This window comes from Cyprinus carpio, chromosome A22 (assembly GCF_018340385.1).
Source record: "Cyprinus carpio isolate SPL01 chromosome A22, ASM1834038v1, whole genome shotgun sequence".
Classification (NCBI taxonomy): domain Eukaryota; kingdom Metazoa; phylum Chordata; class Actinopteri; order Cypriniformes; family Cyprinidae; genus Cyprinus; species Cyprinus carpio.
In genome coordinates this window covers 19422959-19445429 of record NC_056593.1, presented here as the reverse complement: position 1 = coordinate 19445429, position 22471 = coordinate 19422959, and the positions used below count along the sequence as shown (strand labels likewise).

Below are 22471 nucleotides of genomic sequence, written 5' to 3'. Positions count from 1 at the left end.
GAACAGCCAAAATGGTTTGCAAATTGACACTTTTAAAGCAAATCAAAACATAATTGCAATGTTTTAAGTCGCATTCACTTTCAAAATATAATTCACAACATAAATTGAACCTTTTGCTGTAATGCAATATTAAGCTCCTCTCTGTTTACTTTTGTTTGTTGTTTCATTTTATGCCTAATCTCATTGAGGTTTCTGATCAGCTTAATTGTGTAATTCAGTCACTTTGATCACAGGAATTACATTTATGCTGTAAGGCAACTTCAAAACGGTTGTTTTGACATGAAGACTTTATTACCGAGCTTCAGAAAACATATGATTTCTTTTAAACCTAGTGAAATCAAACACTTTCTTAAATATCATGTTCATTAACTTTACAAGAAAGAGAAAAATAGTGTTTTTCCATTTAAGTTTCGCTTTGGCTTTTTTATTTAGACTTTACATGCTTGATTTCAAAATATAGCAACACAAATCATACTCATAGCATGCTTTTTTATAGAAAATTATTTTGTAGGCCTCAAATAGTCCCCAGTTAGTTTACAGTCGATAATTGTTAATATTTTCAAGCACTGTCTTCATTAATAATGCCAGCTTTGTAAGCACACATCATTTCCTCTTGGCTGTACCGCTCACAAAAGCAGTCAGCCCAGGGGGGTTAATGTTGTGTGTCCATCCGTGTCTTCCTGCTCTGGCATGCTACTCTTCTGGCATAAACTCTCAGGAACTGGCTTTATTTTTCACCCACTTTTGTTTTCAACATACCCTGTCTATTTTTTTGAGCCCTGTTGAACTGAAACCGCTAAATTAGCTATCCGGCTTTGTGTCCCACTTGTTGGGATGTGAACATATGTCCACTCGGCTTAATATCAATGTGTCCTTGATGCTTGTGGATGGGTGTCAGAAACATATGCGCCTCTTCTCTGACATCTGCTTGACTTCCCATTACCATTTCACAGTTTATGCAGACAAACACCCTTATACTATTAATGTTTATTATTGAGGAAAATGTTTTGTTTTCAATTTCTTGCGTGAGTATTTCTTGTAAGAAGTGTATAATTATATTTTGCACATTATACTGGAGACATGCTACCCATGGACATTTATGTTCAATATTACAAAAGTGTGTTAGAGTCAATCTGAAAACTTTCAAAATCTGAACAAAGTTTAAACTTTTTGGAGATATTTATATATTTATGGTCTGTTACCCTGTTTGGCCTGGATTCAGTGCTCTGCTGTGAATGCTGGGAAGGCACTGCTGTTGATATAATAGAGCAGATCTGCTTCAACTAAACACAATGCAGCGTTAAGACCTGATCTGAGCTTGACTGTCACAGCCAAATGCTGCATATCAGAGAGCGCCACAGGAGTACAGGCCGTCCAGCACTTCAGACCATCCCTCATGAACAGAGGATAGAGAGAAATAGGATTAGAGGGAAAATCATATAAGCAGTTAATTGAACAACAATACCTTTATTCAGAGAATGTTGGATCAGAAACTGAGACTTGCACACTCCAAAAGAGGAATGCTGGGACGTAGGGTTTTTGTCATTTAACTTTGAATCAAATCCCTTTAGAGTTCATGACATTTTCTGTTAATGTTACACATATTGTATTTAAAATCAGATTACATTCATAATAACACTAACAGAGTGCATTTATGTTTACATTAAAATATTTACAACAAATATTATTTGTTTATTAGGTGCTATACACTTATGTACTTACTGTGTAAAGTAAGAATTTCTTTAAAACAAGGTTGATTTGCTGGGATCTAGCTTTTTCACTTTGCATTACAAAGTTTTTTTTTTTTAAGTTTTCACAATTTTGTTGTGTTTAATGTAAGTGTACATACAATTTTATAATAACACTAACAAATGCTATTTATAAGTTTCTGATCATAATTATATATTAATACATGTTGTTCATTAGTTACACAATACTTACATATGTTATTACATTGTAATAATCACTAATGTAAGATTTGAATTTTCTTTAAAAAAAATGATACTTCATCCCACATCTGAAAGCATGATATTAAAAACATTTCATTAAATCTATAATCTTTTGTGTTTAGTGTAAATTCAATTAATCATAACAAAAATAATGTGTTTAGTGTAAATTCAATTAATCATAATTAAAATAACACTGAAAAATATTTAGAAGTTGCTGAACATAATTCTATATTTAATATGTTGTTCATTAGTTATTACACAGTAGTCATATATGCAATTACAATGTTATAAACACTCATTTAGGGTTTTAATTTCCAAAAAAATTCTAAAATCTAAAATCATCACTTGACGCTGAAAAAATAAATAAATAAATAATAATAATAATTTCATTAATTTGGTTGTTTTATGTAATTAATGTAAAATAATTATAATAATGCTAGCAAAAGCTATTTAGAAGTTGTGGGATATAATTTTATATTTAAGACACTTTGTTTATCAGTTACTAATCAGAATGTGTATCTATAATTAGCTTACATACAAAATCAATAAATGATCAATAACAATTAACCATATATGTATTGCAATGTTTTCTTTGTACTTCTGTAGTCTGATTTTATGACATGCTATGTCACTCTAATATGCTTAAATGGAAACAAACTGAAATGGAATCGTTTCATTGAGCAGTGGTAATTAATACGCGTTTGTTTGCATGCAGACTTTAGGTGAGGTTTGTGAGTGTGTGTGTGTGCGTATGTGTGTGTGTGTGTGTGTGTGTGGGATTAGAGGGATTCCTCTCGCTCTCTCTGGGGAGACCAGTCAGGATGGTGTGTCCCCAGGGTACGGCCGCAGCACACTGGCTGTGTGTTCCCATATAATGAGGGTCAACAACAGTTGTTTAATTTAGCTTCCACAAAAGGCAAAAGAAACCACTGAGCATTTCAAATCTCAAAGGCCATGACTGTCACCCAAATCAAGATGTATGGATTTGATTCATGTCATGTTGGCATTCTGGGTAATATCCAGTGGGTCAAGCTTTTCCCAGAGTCAGAACCAGTAAATGGGACTTTTATGAAATGCAAGAAATCACATTTTCAACGATTAGTCACAGAAGAAAAAAAAGAAATAGTGGAATTTGTCTTCCAGAAAATCCCAAGTCTAGTCTTTTACTGCTTTTATGTGGGATATATGTGGGAATTGCACAGAAAGTGCTACAAACTGAAATGTCTGTCATATACAGTATACCATGTATAACATTTAATTTAATGCAAATATAATGAATCATAATTATAACACACACACACACACACACACACACACACACACACAAAGTTGCTGAACATTTAATATATTTAGTATTTAATAGATAACTGTTTGTTCATTAGTTATTACACAGTACTACATATATAATTACAAACACTAGTTTATTTATTTATTTTGTTTTTTAACAATCATTATACATTTCTCATCTGAGAACATGGTACTCCAATAAATAAATAAATAAATAAATAAATAAATAAATAAATAAATAAAAGTTCTGGGCTCTAGATTTTTAACTTGACACTGAAAGACTGGAAGATGAATTAGCTAAATTAGTGAAATAAATTTAAAATGTCTGTCTTATACAATATACCATGTATAAATTGATTAAATATCCACAAATTGTTACTTAAATCTTAAAAAGTATATATAATAATAATAATAATAAATAAAATTATTATTATTATAATTATTATTATATCAGTAACGGTAATGCAATATGTATCCTGGTGCGAATACTTTCAACCTTATTTGTACGTAAAAAGTTTATTCACTGTAAAAATGTACCAATATTATTTTGTGTTTGAAATGGTTAAGCAGTGAATTTATTTTATTATTTATGTATGTATTTTCATTAAAAAAAGTCAAATGTGACAGACTTTGTTTGGTCGTGTTTCTTGTCCCATATGTCTCAGTAACACACGAGTGGCAGTGTTGTCAGTCTTGCGGTTGAGTCTGTGTCTAAGCTGGTATTTGTGTAGAGGGCGAGATGATGATGCAGATGATGTATTTGTTTGTAGGGGGCTCTTTAGTGCTCGACTGAGAGGAAGACCTGCTGTAGTGATCCAGCCTGATGAAAAGTGAGGATACCGCTGGGCGCTGAGAAAATGAGAGCCATTACTGGGCCAAAAACACTGTCATTTGGGTAAAGAATGAGCCAGCGAGAGGTGCAGCCGGGCTGGGATACAGAGCTTGATGTTACAAAAGGGGGGCCAAGGGGGAGACGGCAATTTTACCTGGCAGGGCTTTGAGGGGCTAGCGAAGCACAGATGAGAATGTAATCAGAAGGCAAAGGCCTTCTCGCGCTTTGTGCCGAGGTGCTCAGGGCCAGTAGAGCTCAATCACGTTCATGGACCCTGGAGTTAATATCAGTGCAGGACTCAGAAGAAAACTCACTTTGACTCGGTTTGGACACAAATACAGCAGTGTGAGATCCTGATTAATCACCAGACTGTGCAATAAACGTGTCGTTTGATTTGATACAATCTTTGAAAATCAGTGTTTGTTGAGATTTAATTTGCAAATTAATCTAGATTAGCTTTATTAAACTCATTCTTACAGTTGTGACAATAATATGAATAATTACACTTGTGACATCTTATAATAATAATAATAATAAAAGATTAGCTGTACTAAACTAATTTTTACACTTGTGACGTCTTAATAATTATTATCTTTATTATTGTTGTTGTTAGTTGTCATTTTTATCATTTATCTTTTTTATAAATAATAATCTTAATAACTTATTAGAATCTTTATTATGGTTATTATTGTTATTGCATTATAATTCCTACACTTGTGACATCTTAATAATAATAATAATAATGTTATTTATTTTTAAATAATAATTTGAATGACTATTAATTATTATTATTATTAGTTATTATTGTTGATAATAACAACAACAACAAATTATAATAATGATGATGATAATTATGATGGTGGTGTTAGTTGTTATTGTTGTTAGTATTATTATTATAGTAATTATTTAATTTATATATATATATATATATATATATATATATATATATTTACATATTTTATTAACAACAGTAACGATTCAGAGACTAATATTATATTAATTATTATAAATTATAGAGAATTATTATTATTATTATTATTATTATTATTATTATTATAAACTCAAAGCTCAATCAAAGCTCCATCACGGTCCTAGGGGTTTGTTGCCAGTGCTTTGCTGTGCAGTTGGGAAGGTGTTCTGAATGTTTTAGGGTGTTGCTACGGTGTGGCCTTTCAGTTGCTAGGGTGATCTAGGTTGGTGCTTACTGACTTTACAGGATGTCTTTACCCATTATACTGTCCACCAACAGAAAACTCTTGATGAATTTGATGAATTAGTGTTAGTATAAGCAACAGCAATAGTGGTTTTATTAAATATTTTTCTAAAAAAAATGTAGTTTATGTTCAATATAATAAACGTGTCTGAAAGTGAGTGAATCTGTATATTGTAGTTTCCTGTAAAATTCCAATCAAAGGTCGCCCATCATTTGTTACCCTCAAGTTTCAATTTCACCACAATTTCTTGTGTATTGAAGAGAAAGGGGATTTAATTTGAGCACTTTTCTAATTGATGGAGCTCATTTAGGCTGGTTGTGAATAACAGGAAATGCTCGCGAGTCGCAGCACTTCTTGTTTATGAAGCTGAATTTCAAATCACTCTCTGCCTCCACATCTGTCATCTTTAGGGTTAAAGGACACAGATGGCAGCCTCGCTGGCATTCAACCAAAGCGCTGCGTGCCAACTGGATGCCAGGCTGTGAAGAGGGAAGCTTCTCATCTCCCTGTTAACTGTCTCAGGTCTCTGTGTCACCAGATGTCCCTCGAATGTTCTTGAGCGACAACTTATGTTGTTGCAATCTTGGTTTTAATCACTCTCATTTATCTGAACGGGCCTCCAATAGCTTTGAATAGAAAATTAGGCATCTCAGCGAAGGCTTGAATTGGGATAAATCATTTAAGGATTTGACACGGTGCACATAAACATGTCTGGTATCGCTGGGCGGAAATGGAGCGAGCGTTTGATCGCTGCTGATACGAGGGTGTTCGACACTAATCGTGTGGCTAAGGCCGTTTGTTTTGCTGACTGGCCAAGCATTAGGCCTCTTCTGGACTTCAGTCAAGTCGACGCTCATGGTTTTGATCTTCAATATTAAGTCTATTTAAGCGATAATTGAAGTCGGGAAGCGGACACTAAACCGCGTGGCCCTTCGTGTCCATCCAACACGCCGCAGTAAATGATATACCTCGCGGTGTAAATACTGCGCTGAAATTTGAAAGCATATTAGTGTTATCCCTTCCCCTCAGGCAATTGGTCTTTTATGCCGTCAGATTCTGGCTTCTGATAATATTAAGTGGAATTTGCCTCTCGTATCTGCAAAAATGGCTTTAACCGCTAACGCATATGAATATGTTAATGTTGTGTGGGGAAATCTGCCATTTTACTGAAAGAATGACTGATCCTTCCCAAAGATCTTTAAGGTAAAATTAAAGCAGTCCTCATATTTAGCATCTATTTTGTCCTTTAGATGGAGGAATTTGAATACGACTAAATTGCATTTTCTTTAATATCTCCTCTCGAAATTAGACCATCTGGCTTGGAGTCATATTCGTTTTTTGATCATGTTTTGAAATACATTCATTTTAGACACATTCCTTTTTAATGCAGGGCTTAAACTAAAATATTATTCTGCATGGCCTCTTTTCTGTGATTTGTTTCATGCTTCTCTTTCTTTTATTGTTCACTCTTGAAAATAAATGTTCTTTATTGGCATTGATGGTACCATGAAGAACCTTTCAAATCCATGGAACCCTTCAATGCACAAAAGGTTATTTAAAGTGGAAGACATTTCTTTAGATGTTTAAAATGTTCTTCAAACTAAGACAAATTAAGAAATTGTTTCCCCCAATCTATTTATTTATTTATTTTTATATTTTTTTTAGTGGCTTTCTTTTGTGTTTTGTCATTTTTTTAAATATATAATATGTATATATGTTTTTTTTTTTAACATATTTAAAAAAAAAAAAAAAAATTAAAATAAAAAAAAAAAATATATATATATATATAAAAAAAAAAAAAAAAATTAAAATAAAAAAAAAAAATATATATATATATATATATATATATATATATATATATATATATATATATATATATATATATATATATATATATATAATTTTATTTTAATTTATTTATTTTTGTTTCTTTATAATAACTTTTGCTTTTGTTTTTGTATTTTGAATACATTTTTATCAGCGTATAATTATTTGAAATGTTAATTATTTTATTTCAAACGGCAGATTTTATGAAATTAAAGAAATTTCTTCACCTAATGCATTTCCATGTCCCTTCCTTCAAGTATCAATTTTAGGCAAATGCTGTCTGTGCTGTTTTACAGATTTGAAAATGCCTCAGCAAATGATCGAAATTTAATTAGCAATATAAATGCCAGAAAGAGCACATTATGTACAATTGTCTTGCTATCTTTCCAGAAATTAGTCTTTTAAAATGAATTTGCTGTATTAATCATCTTCAAAATATTTTTGATCACTGAATTAATAGTTTTCCATCCTGTTTTTAGGTATTCATTGACATAGGTGATTGCCTCTTAATTACTACAACGGCCTCCTCCTATTCTGTCTTATTAATTCATGTTTCCTGGCACAGTCCCAAAAGGCTGTCTCGCCCTATATCTTCTAATTACTTCTGTAATTGAATTTGCTCACTGTTTCTGGGTGATTTTTTTTCAAGGAACTGTTTGTTCGGCGGTTTATTGTGTTTTTGTGCGCCGGTCCTCAGCAGACAGAACATGTAGGACCTCTTTTCTCTTTTCTCATTAATTTTCCAGAGCCTGCCTTCAGTTATTTATTTATTATTACCTGCCGAGGCGGCCCCTAACCGTGTGAACGCCGGAGCAAACAGGGTGGAGGAAATTAATTAATTAGGATTGGTGAAACAATTACCTCGGGCCCCTCTCAGCCAGTCAGTCAGTCATTTGCTGAAGCCTTCGCCGATTTGAGAAGTACTTTGAAGTGCCATTACAGATACGCCACGCGGCGAGACCGCGGCTGTCACGACTTTCGGAATAAGTGTGAAAGATTTGGAGTGAGTTGTACACTGGCGTCGAGCATAAATGATATCATTTAATCCATATGATAGGCATAAAAGTCACTCAAGATGGTGGCTCCTAATGCAGAGATTAATGGCATAATTGAATGCGGCGCGAGCAGACGCTCATCCCGGCCCTTATCGGAGCCCATCACGGCCGCTCGACTGACCGCCGATGGACCCTCAGGGTTCTTTGTCCTCGTGTCAGAGGCCATTATCCGGTGGTGGCAGCGGAAAATTCGTCCCCCAGCTCTGACGGTGCATGTGTGTCTCTGAAGAAAACTTTCCCCCACTCGGCCATTGATTTATTTTTCCTTTTCGCCGCTCCTATCTCCCCTTCTTTTGTTTCCTTATCGTGGCTTCAGGTTATTATGTGCAAAGTATTGACAGCACTAGAAGGCCCGTGGTCGATGGTGGGCTAATGCATCCGTAATCCCGCCTTTGTTACGGAGGAATGTTTTGCGCGGGTCTCCGACGAGGAGAGAGGTGCAAAGCTGTTGATCCAGGTTTTATTTGTCACGAAGCCCATCCATCAATCAAACCCGAGACCATCTGACTGACTGAATGACACGCCGACTGGGCTGAGGAAATTTGATAACGCTGTATTGTCAGGCAGCTTCACAGACTTTTTTTCCCCCTCTCGATAAGAAATACATTTGACTGGAGCAGATAAGCGCACAAGGGGTAAAGCCTTAAAGAGAGAGGGTGACACGTATGCCATAAGAGGGGGGCTTTTCTTCCTTTAAGAGCCCTGGTGTAAATGATAGGTTTGGCAAACAGGACAAACACAGATTCAAAAGCGGCAACATCCAAGTGCAATGGATATACCTAGATTATTTAAAAAGATGCCAGATAGTAACAATTCCCCATCTGTTTGTGCCGTTATGGAAATAGCACGCTAGAGTACGCCAGGAGAAGCGTAATGCCGTGTTTTGCACCCGGGTTTAGGGTCTCGCTGCATCATCACGCTCTTAAGAGATGAATTTAATGCACTGCTGCTCAGTGTCGACACTATAAGCGCTAAGCCAAGACAGGTAAAGGGTGTTTTTAACCATAACACAAGGCCCTTTTTAAAATACATCAGTGGTACTTACAACAGAAGTGGATGAAGTCAATCGTAAATAATAAATAAATACATACATAGATACAGATAAACCCACCTACTTTAGTTGCTGCCTTCAGTTTTTAAGTGTATTCAAATTGCCCATATAATTCATTTCATCTCATTTTTTAAAATCTTGTCTAAGGGAATTTTAATGAAGTTTTCACAGTGTAACCTAAATAGTTGCTTATTTAAAGAAAATGAGGTAAAGGTCGAAATCATTTTTGTGGTAAGCATTTTGAAACAGCTTGAAATAGATTCATGCCTATCTGAATTTAGAGTCAGAGCTATCCATTTTTTTAAGTCTATTTTTAAGTAGCATCAATACTAAAATGTACTTACTTAGATCTTCAGAAGGTTACATCATTGTCCTCATTCATGAAAATAATTTCCTTCACATACCATTCTTACGTAAATTGTTGCATTCAGTTTAATGTGGTGTTTAATGTAAGAATGGATTTACAATGATTTATGCAGAAATAAGCTGGCCTATTGGTTTGGTGTAATTCAGAACTCTTAATTTATGTGTTCACTGACAGAAATTCCACCCAAAATATAGTCAAAATATGTGTATTTTTATTCCATTTATTATTTTTATTCTATTATTAAATAGACACCAAACATTAGCATAAACATTGAGATGTTCCTATGCGCGCACAAATTCTTGTTCCAAACTGGGCCGTCCTGAGCATCTTTCCAACATTAGCTGCAGAGGGACGCTGACCCATAAAAAGATTCTTGAGCAAAGGCGAAGAAAGCCAAGAAATTACCAGAGGGCAAGAAAATGGACGTTATTGTGACCTGTACATTAACACACTGTATGATTAAGTAAGTTTTTGTGCTGTAATGACCAGAGGCTAAGGAGTCCGAAAAGAAAGGGGGAAAAAAAATCAATGTAAGACTGCAGCAGATTAGCTTGACAAATTACATGCGCTCGACTGGCCCATTGTACAGTATGTCTCCTATATTCTTTAAGAAGACATCACAAAATGGAGCTGCCAAATGGCGTATGGACTCCCGAGATCATTTTTATTGATTTTGCACAAACATCAATGCAGGACTGTGGTGGTCGTGCACTCCTCGTGTCTTGGATGTGTGTCAGGAATGCCGCCGCATCAATACTGGGTCAGATGCAGGCAGCTGTCATTGTTCCTGCCAATGGACGAGCTCGTTCTTGAGATCTCCTCATCTGGAGGACGACAACAGCTCTTTGGTGACTGAGTTTCGGCAAGACAAATAGTTCTGTTGTTGAATGAGCTGCCAAAACAGACTTGAGAGTCATGGCTTGGCTGCAATAATATAAAAATAATGTTTCTTTACACTGTGTAGCAAATGTCTCACATTTGGTTCGAAAGTTTTTTAATATCACCATTTCTTCTCAGAGACCACAATGTGTTTAAATCGAGATAAAAAGGAGGCATTTAGATATTTTCCTGAGTATTCAAAACTTGAGATTCAAAAGAAAGCTTGACAATGTCTAATACTGCACTCTTGTTAAAGATGTCAACCGGGACATTTTATTTCTCAGAAGTCTTGATGGAGTTCTCAGTTGTGTACCATTAAGTAGATTTAAGTGCATTTTTGTCAGATTTATCTTTAGAAAGTCATGCTATCATATAAAGTTTGTTTACTGGCATTGATGGTTCCATGAAGAACCTTTAAGATCCATGGAATCTTTCCATAGCACAAATGTTCATTTTAGTGGAAAAATGGAAGAACTATTGGATTTACAGTGGATTCTTCACACTAAGACCTGTTCTTTATTTTAAGACCTGCTCAGTGAAAGGTTCTTTGAGGAACCCAAAATGGTTCTTCTACACTCTTAAAAATAAAGGCTCTTTATTGCCATCTATGATTCCATGAAGAAATTTAAAAATTCATGGAACCTTTCTATTTCACAAAATGATCTTTATGTTGGAAAAAGGTTCTTTAGATTATTAAAATATTCTTCAAACTGATTAAAAAAAAATAAAAAATTCAATTAAATATTTTTGGAGAACCCAAAATGGTTCTATGGCATTGCTCTGAAAGCCCTCTTTTCGAACCGTTCTTTTTTTTAGCTATAAGTGTATAAATATGGATTGGATTTACAATTTGGATTTGGTAGAATTTAGTAAGAAATGTTTGCGCTCATCTTGTCGATATTTCCATTTTGATTGCAGACTTTGAAGTCAGAGCACAGGTTGAGACATCGCTGCAATTTTTTCTGAAACTCTAGAAAAGACTAATTTTAAGATCTCATTTGTGACTTTTCTTAAGGAATTGTATGTCACATTGCGAAGACTATACTGTCAGAATATTTCTCAATATTTGTCTCGATATTTGTGCTGTATGTTAAGAACTGTCTCATTTGTGTCTATTTTAATTTCTTCTAAGGAATGTCAGGAAAAACATTTGTGAAAAAGGTGATACTTAAGTAAACTGTCTTGATTTTTAAGCAGTTTTAACCAGAGTATGTTTAAATTGCATCAATAAAGAAATGGTAAGTAACATCATCATTTGTCCAAAAAATTCAATTTGATTGTCTTACAGAAAAAAAAGAAAAGAAAAAAAAAAGAAAAAAAAATATTTTTTTGTACTAAAAACTAGTTTTTGTGAGTAAACTCTTCATGCCAATGCTCTTCTTCTCCACTGGAGCTGTATTAATGCCATCTATCAGCACATGAGCAGAGCATGTAACATGATAAGAGCTGGCAGCATGATTCATTTGATTCTATTAGCAGAGTGGCAGAGTTACATGGCAGCGTTAAACGGAGCAGATGTTAACAGTGGGAGGTGATGGAACAGCTTACACACACACACACAGATGCCACAAACTGTTGCGTGCACTTGTCAGCGAGTGTAAACGTGCGTGTGTGCTTTATGATGCCATTTAAAGGAGAGTGTCATAACGTAGGCCATTTCCCACAGCGGAAAGGATGTTCCTACGCCTCCATAACTCATGTTTTCTTTGCTTTTCACACACAGGCAAACACTTGTAATTTATCTTCCCGTGAGCCGGTGGCATTTATGGGATAGTTGTGAAATTCTACAACTACAGTATAAACAAGGAGGAAAGAAAAGCGCAGGATGGAGAAATGTGCGTGGAGTCACGGCCGGTCCGTCAGAGCACGAGACCTCCCTGCAGTTCTGTCATGAAGTGTGTGTACATGAATTAATGTTACTCGCTGGAGGCGCTCAAGCCTGACTCGAGTTAATTGTGTGTGTTTTTTTTTTTTTTTTTCTGTATGAAACTTTTAAAAATCCAATTAGGAGCTTGAGTTCATTAAGGAAGACTATTTGGAGTTTTAGGAACCAGATCTTGAATGTGTCTTAAAAATAGGTTAAGCTTTGAAGTCATTTTATTTTATGATAATAATTACAGCCTTCATGTGAGTTTAGTGTCTGTCATGAAATACACACCTCCCCAGATGAGCATTTATTGCTCAGAGGTTGCTCTTTGATTGCTCACAAGACTCTTAGTTCTTACTGTCTAAGATGTTTCTTCTCAAAATTCCTTAGAAATAATAATAATAATAAAAAAATCTACAGAGAGAAGACCCGAAAAAAAAAAAAAAAGACAGTGTAATTTAGAACAACCTTATAGCATCTCCAAAAACTGGCCATTGTCTCTTTTTGTCTGTGATCTGGAAGGGGTGGATTTCCCTCAGCTTGAGAAAAAGTCCACAAGATTGATATATTGATTCGGTGCACTGGACAGCCATCAAACCCAGTCTGTGCTCATCTCAGATGGTGGTCCAGAGCCAGTGTCCGTACAGATATCTCCACGCAACCTGCCAGTGCTGGAACACTATGCGTTTCCTCTACTGGGAACAAGCGGCCCATTCAAACACTTCAGCGAGGCCAGAGATTGACCTAATCACATGCTTCCCAAGTCCATTATATGTGTGGAAACTCTCCAATTAACAGTGTCAGTCTGAAGGGAAGTTTGTAGGAGAATGCAGTTTTAGTAAGGTTGTGGACCGGTTTGAATGAAGCATTGGTAAGTGAAATGCTGTATAAAAATAGAGATTTGTCCTGCACTCTTAACAATATATGTTCCAATCAGAAGTTCCACAATTCACTTTCGATTCTCTAGTTCTTCAAAAAAAAAAAAAAAAAAACATCTCTGGTGCATTTATGAATCCGAAAGGCAATACTCTAAATCTGAACAACCCATCATGTGCAGCAAGATCTTTTTAAATCTTCATATAACAATACTGGAACTCAAGAACCTTGAGCAACTCAAGAACCCAAGAAGCCAAATATTTAGTTATCAATATACCATTAGCTGAATAGTGAAGAAGTAAATCAAATTTCTGGAATCAAATTCACTATTTGAAAATCTTTAATAGAAATATTACTGTTCAAAGAAAAAATGTGAACAAAATACAAAATCAAGTACTAATAGAACCCGAGGTGTCTTCGGCCATGATGTTTGATTTTGTGTTTAGGGTATGTTTTCTAAGCCTATATCTTATGATACTCATAAGCAGAAATGTGAGGGACACCTGCCGTCGGCCATGTCACTAAAGTTTAAGAGGTATCATCCTGTGGTGTGTCCAGTTTCTCATCTGGATTTGAAACAACTCTTCACACTTAATTACGGAGGATGAGGGAAATGCCCCATTTCTCTTTGTTATAGGCTAAGCTTCCAGTAATCCCAAACAAAAGGTCTGGCTCTGGAAACTGTAGGATTTGCTGGTGGGATTATAGTCTCATGGATAATGATGTGCAGTCAGCGAAAGCAAAGCTTTATTTGAATTCAAATTGGCCGGTAAACAAAACCCATCGGTATGTCTGCTGTTGGAGTATCTGTCTAGTAAGCACTGTGTCAATGCATCAGCAAACCCATGCAATTTATACGGATCTATTATTGCCGTTACAGTGAGCAAGTGTTCTGTTATCCATCTCTTCATTATATGAGGGTTGCTGGAGCTCTGTTTCCATACGATTCCTCTGCGCTACAGAGTCCATATCTAGCTTTTTGATAGTACCTGTCTCTTGTCTTTGTGTCTATGAACTTTGATTAACAGGCACGTGGTTTCATAGAGACTCTTTCAGAAGCGTTTGCCAATTTGTTTTGAGCAATTTTCATTTACTTGAAATGTATTTTTTAATGCTGCTAAGTCAGTAATATTTATTGGTGCTTGAGACTAAAAGGCTAGCATTGCTACTAGTATTACTTACATTTAGGCTTAGGGATTCTCAAAAACTCAGTATAAAACTTTACGGAGTAACTTGCCCTTCAATTTGTTCTGCAGACATAAATGATACCCTGATTTATGTAGCTTATTGAGGAAACATACTCATCTTGACTTAAAAAAAAATCTGGTGGACATTGAAAGTGGAACTGAGATTAAATGTAGGCTTTTTTGACTTAGAACAGCATGAAATCAACTATACACCCTGAAATTGTCCTAACAATAATAAAGAATACCCTACCAACCACAAAGAAATGTCCTGGGAATCGTCCAGAACAAATAACTTTCATTGCAACTAGTTTTAATTTAGTGCTAGTCTTAGTACTGTGTCAAACGTAATATTATTTTGCTCAATTTTAATTTTAATTTTCAGATCACGGCACCTCCACAGTGAGAGCGCATGTAAATGGTTGCCAGATTTCACAAAGCAAAATGCTGGGCAGAGTGACGTACGTATCTGTTTAAAAGAAAAGCTCTGATTGGGGGATTTGAGCTCAGATATCTGGCAACCGCAAACATGAATGGTAGCATTATAGTCTTGTACAGCAGTCTGAAATGTTTTGGCTATAATTTTTTCAACAAAAATAAAAAGGTCTTGGCAAAGTTTTTGTTCTTTTAATTACATTTTAGTCTCATCTTTTTTCGTCAACGATATTATTCTCAGTAATTCTTTAATTACCTTAGTATCATCTCGTCGCCATCTCATTTTCATCAAATGAAAAAACTTAATTGATGAACATTTTTCGTCATAGATTTCATTATCGAAATTAACACTAATTGCAACAAGTTCAGTTGGTTTCCACTGGGTTAGTTGTTCACACCTTGATGTCGCTCTTTTGATGTAGAGCAGGAAATATCCAGGAAATATCAAGATCACTCTAGCAACCACATAACAATACCCATTGGTTTCTGTTGGGATAGTTGTTCACACATTAATGTGGCTCTTATGGTGTACACCAATATGTAACTGACTAGAAACCTACCCAGAAGACTCTAAAAATATCCTAGCAACTATCGAGATACCCTTGCAATTGCATAGTAATGCCTTGTCAAGCATCCAGAACGTCTTAGCATTACTGTGTCAAGTTTCATTGATAACAATTGGGATAGTTATTCACACCTTAATGTTTCTCTTATGATATAGACCAGTGTGCAACCTGCTAGCAAACACCCAGGTAATGCCCTAGCAACTATCGAGAGCACCCTAACAACCACACAGCAATGCCCTTGGAATTATCCAGAACATTCTGTCATTGTTTCGGCAAGTTCCATTGGTTTCTTTGGGTTAGTTGTTCACACCTTGATCATCAATATCACCCTAGCAACCTCGAAGACCCTGAAAATGCCCTAGCAACCATCAATATCACCCTAGCAACCACATAGCAATGCCCTGACAGCTGTCCAGAACACTGTAGCATCATTAAAGCAAGTTCCATTGGTTTTCAATGGGTTAGTTATTCACACCTTGACAATGCTGCATTTGTTGTGTTAAGACAATGAACAGCTATTCAGACATCACAAACTGCTACTGACACTGGGTTGTTGATGCCACTCAAGGGAGTCTTTGGTTGTGTGTCAGTGACCTAATCAATACTGGATTGGATTGGATTGGTTGGTAAATCCAGTGTATTTTAATGCACCAGAGTGTGTCAGCTTAGTGTCGCGGCACTCTATATTTCCAAGTCAGACGCCTTTTAATTGAATACAACTGGAGCGAGACAACATGGGAGTCAAATATAAGCCATATGTTCTTTGCACGTTATTTTCTGTAGGTGGTGATTTCAAATAATGTCTTTTGTGTTGTTCTGGAGGTTGGGCAAACTGTTTTCCCTCTTTCGTTTCATGCTCCTGATGATAAGGCAAAGTCATTTAATTAAATATTTTCAAAAGTAAGAAGACCTTGAGGTCCTAAGACACCTTAGAATACCTAGAAAATGAATATGCACACTCCGACCTGCTATCCACTTCTCTGGAAATGTCTTTGCAGTCGTGTTGTGAATCTGACGTTTGAGATCTTCTTTAATAAAGGTGTTATAGATTTTTTCCCACTTAGATCACACACATATAATCAAATGAAGAAGAACTTACAGCTCAAAAGCATTTCTCTGTACTGGTAGCCTGAACACAGAGCCTGTGATGTTGCTCTGCAGATAACTGCGCCTGCATTTCCTCCTGACCATATATGAATTGCAAGGCTTTCATCATTTGGTCCTGGCTCGTGCCTTTAACTAAAGGAAGTGGCTGTGATGGTTGTTAAAACTGTTTTCAGGATGTTTAGTCTATGTGGCAGGTAGATCACACACAGAGAAATTATAATCTCAGTGCAGGACCTATATTTTCTGTCATATGAATGTAAAAATATCCCACACAAAACATTACTTGAAACTGTGTTTCAGCTTACTAATTTGGAAAAGTGTTGTCACATGAAAGCATGGAAACTTTGAAACATCCGTCATGTCTGAGGACCAACAAACAGAAGAAGGATTATCTTAAGTTGATTATGATCAAATAAAAAAACAAAAATAAGCAGCATAACAATTTAGGTGAATATGATGCAAACTCTCTAGAACATGTACATGTTATATTTCACCTGAAAATCAAAAGAAATTATTTATATTTATGCATTTAGTAGATGCTTTTTTTATTTTTATCCAAAGCAACTTGAAGTCCATTCAAGTTATGTATTTTATATATATATATAATTTAGTTTTTATACATCATAGTAGTACTTGTTATACTGTTTAAGTAGATCAATTATATATATATATTTATATATATATATAGAGAGAGAGAGAGAGAGAGAGAGAGAGAGAGAGAGAGAGAGAGCACACTATGAATGAATTTATATGATCACTTTTATGCCTCAATGAATGATACATATGTGAACATGGGAATAACGCAGTCTACTCTCAGTTTTCACATTAAGCAATTTACGTAACATGGCCACAACACTGAGCTAATTTTATAACATAAATGTTATTATGATACATTAATAACACATGGGGAGTGTCTAGTCGTCTGGTCCCACTGGAGCTCTGTTCATTCAGCCCTTGAAGAAGTTCACAGAGAGGTTCACTCAGGCTGTGACTGACAGGTCTCGAACCCTGAAATGCTTCTCCTTGATTACAGATTCAGTGGGGCCCAAAAGGAAGAGCACAGGGGTCTAAAGTGTCATCCTCCCATTAAGCTGGGCTTGTGTAACCATAATGCGCACAAAATAGCAGCCAGAACACACTCTCATGCATATGGAAATGAAGGGCCATTCATTCATATATCAGCGATGCAGGCCGACTCCATCAGAAACACATTAGTATTCGACGAATTGCAATGCAGAAGTGAACTATAGCCGATATGACTTCAGTTCTGTCATTTCCGCTGTTTGTTTTGTCACCGTTTAATGGTTGTTGAAGCATCAGCCCATCATCTGACTTTGATTGGGGCTGTAAAATTAATCCTATTAACAATAATAAAAGATTTTTTTATTGTAAAATGACTTACTTTTTGACAAATCAGTAATAAACAAATATGTTTGACTATCACTTTTTAATGGTTATTGTTATTATTATTATTATGGCCTACAAATGATCTGTTTTATTTGCCTGCACCTTTGCGAGCTCATTAGTCAGGGTAGTATTTTGACTGAAGTCATTATTGCTTTTCTTTTGTAGCAGCACTGTAGAGATTAACACTGAACCATGTTGTATGAGTAGACAAACCCTCCACAGTCAGTGTAGTGGATTACTGTCACTACGGAGGTACAGGGAGGACGAGGTGGCCCATAATTCCTATAGAAAGGTAGACAAACACACAGCCACCAACCAACAACTTTTCCCGTGAAAAACCCATAATATCACCCACCCAACCATAAACACCAGTGCCCTGTCAAAACCCATAAGAGCACTGACCCAACCAGAGCCAAATTCTGAAACCGACACGAATAAGACCGGGATCCTTGCTTCAAAGCATCTTATTCAATTTAAGCTTCTGTTGTTAGATATATATGTATATATATATATACATATATTTTATTAATTAGACAGATCAATTGCAAATTCAGCAATGCACTTAAATGCATGCAAACTGTACTGACAAATAGGAAAAAATGTGTTATTCCAGCTGTGAAATTTGTCACTATGTACAAATCAAGTCAAACTGATTTTCTACTAGTAGGATTAAATAAATACATAAAATGTCCAAATTTACGGAGTCACATGACATGCAGGAAAAAAATAGTAGGCTAAAGCGTGTGCACGATTTACTATTTCATTCCCTTGATTTATAAATTGTGCGCACGATTTACTAATCCTTTCTCTCAATTTGCTAAATCGTGCACACGATTTATATCGAGATCGAGGGAAATTTTGCGCACGATTTAGTAATCCATGTGGAACGAAATAGTAATCGTGTGCACGTTTTAGTACATCGAGGGAACGAATTAGCAAATCTTGCGCACAATTTATTAATTTTTTCTTGCATGTCATGTGCGGGGCTCCGTACAAACTGGCGAATTATGTCATTGTTTTTACAGCTGCTTTTTATTGTATAAATTTTTTTGTGATTATATCATGACATAAATTTTATGTTAAATGATTATTGATTGATTATGAAGAGATATAACGAAGAGAATAATAATAATTAATATTATTATACCTTTATTTTAATGTATTTTATATAGTGGTTTCTTGTTGCTGTTGTTGTTCACATTATTGTGATAAATTTATGGAAGCACTGAATGCTCCCCGGCTATACATGCCATGGCAGTGTATTTTCTGAAGTAAAATCTTTATCAAATAGCCATTCTTTGCGTTTGAAAAAGCCAGCCCATTACCTCACGACTGCTTTTGTTGGCCCTTTACAAGAGCGAACAAAAACTGTTATTCAGGAGAAGGCTTTAGATTTTTATTGTTGGTGGAGCTCACAGTGTTATTGTATTAAAAAGAGCCATCTGTGCCAGAAACAATGGCTTCAAATTATCTCTGAATACCCAGTGAAAAAATATAAAGCTTTCTCCTTTCTCATTATGTTTGGTGGGGGTTTTGTAGACTTGCTATAAGTGACTTTTGTTGTTCTTGATGCATTCTTCTTTTTCAATCGGCCCCTTTTCAGATGGTGTGTAGCTGTAGAGGGACTGAGGCGGGTGAAAGCAGCCGCGGAGCGAGCACTCTGAGCAGGCACACGTAACGAGTGGACGCTGATGGATCATGAGAGCGGCCGCCGGATGAGTGCGCGGCCGGAAAGAGCGCCTGCTCGCTGGGCGCGCATGTGAGGATCCGCCCGGGAGGCAGACTGAACTCTGGATGTGTCAGTCAAACTGAGTGTAAGTAACTCTGATCTGATGTTCGGCGTCTGCGCGCGTCTGTCTGCTGGGACAGGATATTAATTAGAGATTTAAAGAGCGTGTTACTTGTTTGTTATTTTAAAATATTAGTATGCGTTTTAATTATGCGTTTTTAGGAAGATGCATTTTTTTTAATCAAGCTATTTTGTTTGTTTTATATATGTCCGTGTGCAGTAGATGTCTACTTGTTGACAGTTCGCGGCTGTTTGGAGAACTTTGGGTGGAAACAAACGTTTGTTTTTCAAGTGTTTTTAATTGTTTTTAATATTTAAAATGTATGTTACAATAAAGTACAATTAACACACCAAAATGTGTTGTAATCTGCACAATTTTGTCATGTTTTTTCTTTTTCTTTTTTTCTTTAACTAATAAATTAATTCTAAAGATGACTGTGATGATCTGTCATGTCAGAATGACACATTTAATGTCAAACTTTTTCTTTGAAGATGTATTGCAAAATTTCAGTTTTTGTTTTAATGTTTCAGTTTGTTAATTTTGGTCGCTGTTGTTTCTGAAATATTTCAAGCACCTATAGCTATACGTTGAATACCGTTATCATGTTGATAGATATATAAAGCAGTGTTATTTGTCATATTTTGATCTGTAGTCAGCGCGGCCCCTAGTGGAGAAAACTCTCTCTAGCGCTCTCTCTCTCTCTCTCTCTCTCTCTCTCTCTTTCTCTCTCTCTCTCTCTCTCCTTCTGTTTCTGTTTCTCGCTCTCCCCTTCTTATGCCTACTAATTTCTATCTCCTAATGTGATGACTTACTGCTTGAATAATTCTAACTCTCACTTTCAAAGAATGTTTTGTTTAAATGTTGTATTCGTTTCTGTGTACATATAGGCTCATATTTGTTAGCATGCACTGGATTAGTTGTGAGATATTGTACGCAAACATAAAAAACATCGATATAGTTATTTTCGTTTATTCATGTAGATCATATGTTTTGGCTTAGATGTGTATTATTGGGAGAAATTGGTAAAACGATTTTTGTACGGTTTCAAAAAGCCTAATGGTTCTCATAGGAAATGTTACACTTAATTTTACTTATATGTTTGTTTGTTTGTTTTACTTGTGTTTTCTATTTATCTTCTTTTTTAAGTTATGTTTATATTTATTCATTTTCATCTGTAAGGCAGTTCTTTATTTCTAAAACATCAGTCGTCAAGACCATGGGATATCATTAAAATGTATTTTTTTGTTAGTTTAACATTAAGAAACTTTTTTTTCTTTTGTATTTCACAAGCTGCTAACTATTATTTAGAACTGCGACAATTAAGAATTTAGCCGAAGCAGGAGCCGCTGTGGGATGTTAGAGATTCCCCGCTGTTCTACACATTTCCATAAGCAGATTAAGGCACTCAAATGCAGATAGAGAGAGAGAGAGCAGTTTAGAGTTGCATTAGAATGGCGCATGCTGCAGTGCCGTAGTGTTCAAATTCGCACGTTGTTAGGCGCTTAATAGAAGTTTAAAGTCACATTGAGACTATTTGTGTATTTATTCAGGTATCCACCCTTCAAAAATAAATCTAAAACATTTTAAAATAAGCAGTAGCATTATATTTTATTTTGTGCTTGCTCTTTATAATTTATTTTGTATATGGTAACAACTTTGTATATGAACACTTTATGATATGTGTAAATGTATAAAACAATCGCGCGTAAATGTGTTGGGAAATATTTTAAAGGACCAGTCGTTGAGCTTTTCTTCTATTAATATCACCACAAGAGGACGCTGTTGAAACATAATAAGATCTGCTTTCGTGCATAGTAGAAAAAAAAAAGAGAAATGATCCGACGTGTTTTTTTTTTCCTGACATTAAGCCTGTTTGTATATTAGTTCCACTTCTTTCGTCTCGTCGTTTATTGTCAACTTCTGCAGAAGAATGATCCACTTTAAATCGTAACTCTTGGAGAACAGATCTGCTTGGCACCGGGTGTTTTAGTTATTATAAAACAGCCCAGTTGTTTTTAACAACTAGATTTCATCAGATCGCATGATTATAAAGCTGTTATTTTGAAGGAGGCTGTGCGGAATAAATCCTCTACCCCTGTCAGTCTTCATGGAGTGAATTCTAATAACACGAGTCCTTAGATCTCAGATGGTCAGTGTAGTCAGCTTTTGTGGTGCTTTTGTTCAGAGTGATGTAATGACAAGAGCCGAAACAAAACTACCTATTTGTGATGATTGACGGGTCTCTATTTTCTAATTCACATTCAGCTTGAGGCTTTGAAGTGTAGTGTATAAATACAGAAATCCTACCACACATCCTGCTTATCGTTTCAAGAATTAAGAAGAAATAAATTAACACTTTTTTAAAAAATAAGTTGAAGTACGCACACGAGTATTGTGGTTGTTTATAAAATATGTTAACATTTGCTAATAATACAAATAACAACCGCGAGTAATCACAAAATTAATAATAACTTTAATAGCTCAAATAAATATTGTACATTTGTGTTTAACACACTTCCGTAGGCCTAAACGTTTTATTCACGAGCAATATTCAAACAAAAGCTTGTAGGCTAATACTATTAGAGTTTTACTAAAAATGTGTTTTCAATTTTATTTTTCAATGTTTTAACAGTCCAGTTAACATATGTATGTGCTAAAATAAATAAATAAATAAAAATAATAAAAAATAGAAAACACTAATCCAGACGCTTTATACAGCAAAAGCAGAACTTTCAAATGTATTCCATTGTTCAGTTTTAGGATCTCAAAATCACAAGA

The 22471-nt window shown here is 35.3% G+C and overlaps 1 long non-coding RNA gene across 2 annotated transcripts in view; it reads left to right on the top strand.

Annotated features, from left to right (window-relative positions):
- Window positions 1–22471, top strand: part of LOC109047878 — a 53732-nt gene that overhangs the window by 2936 nt on the left and 28325 nt on the right. For both annotated transcript variants that reach the window (XR_006153225.1, XR_006153224.1), the window contains exon 2: window positions 19507–19717. This is a non-coding gene — a long non-coding RNA (uncharacterized LOC109047878). The remainder of the gene's footprint in view (window positions 1–19506; window positions 19718–22471) is intronic.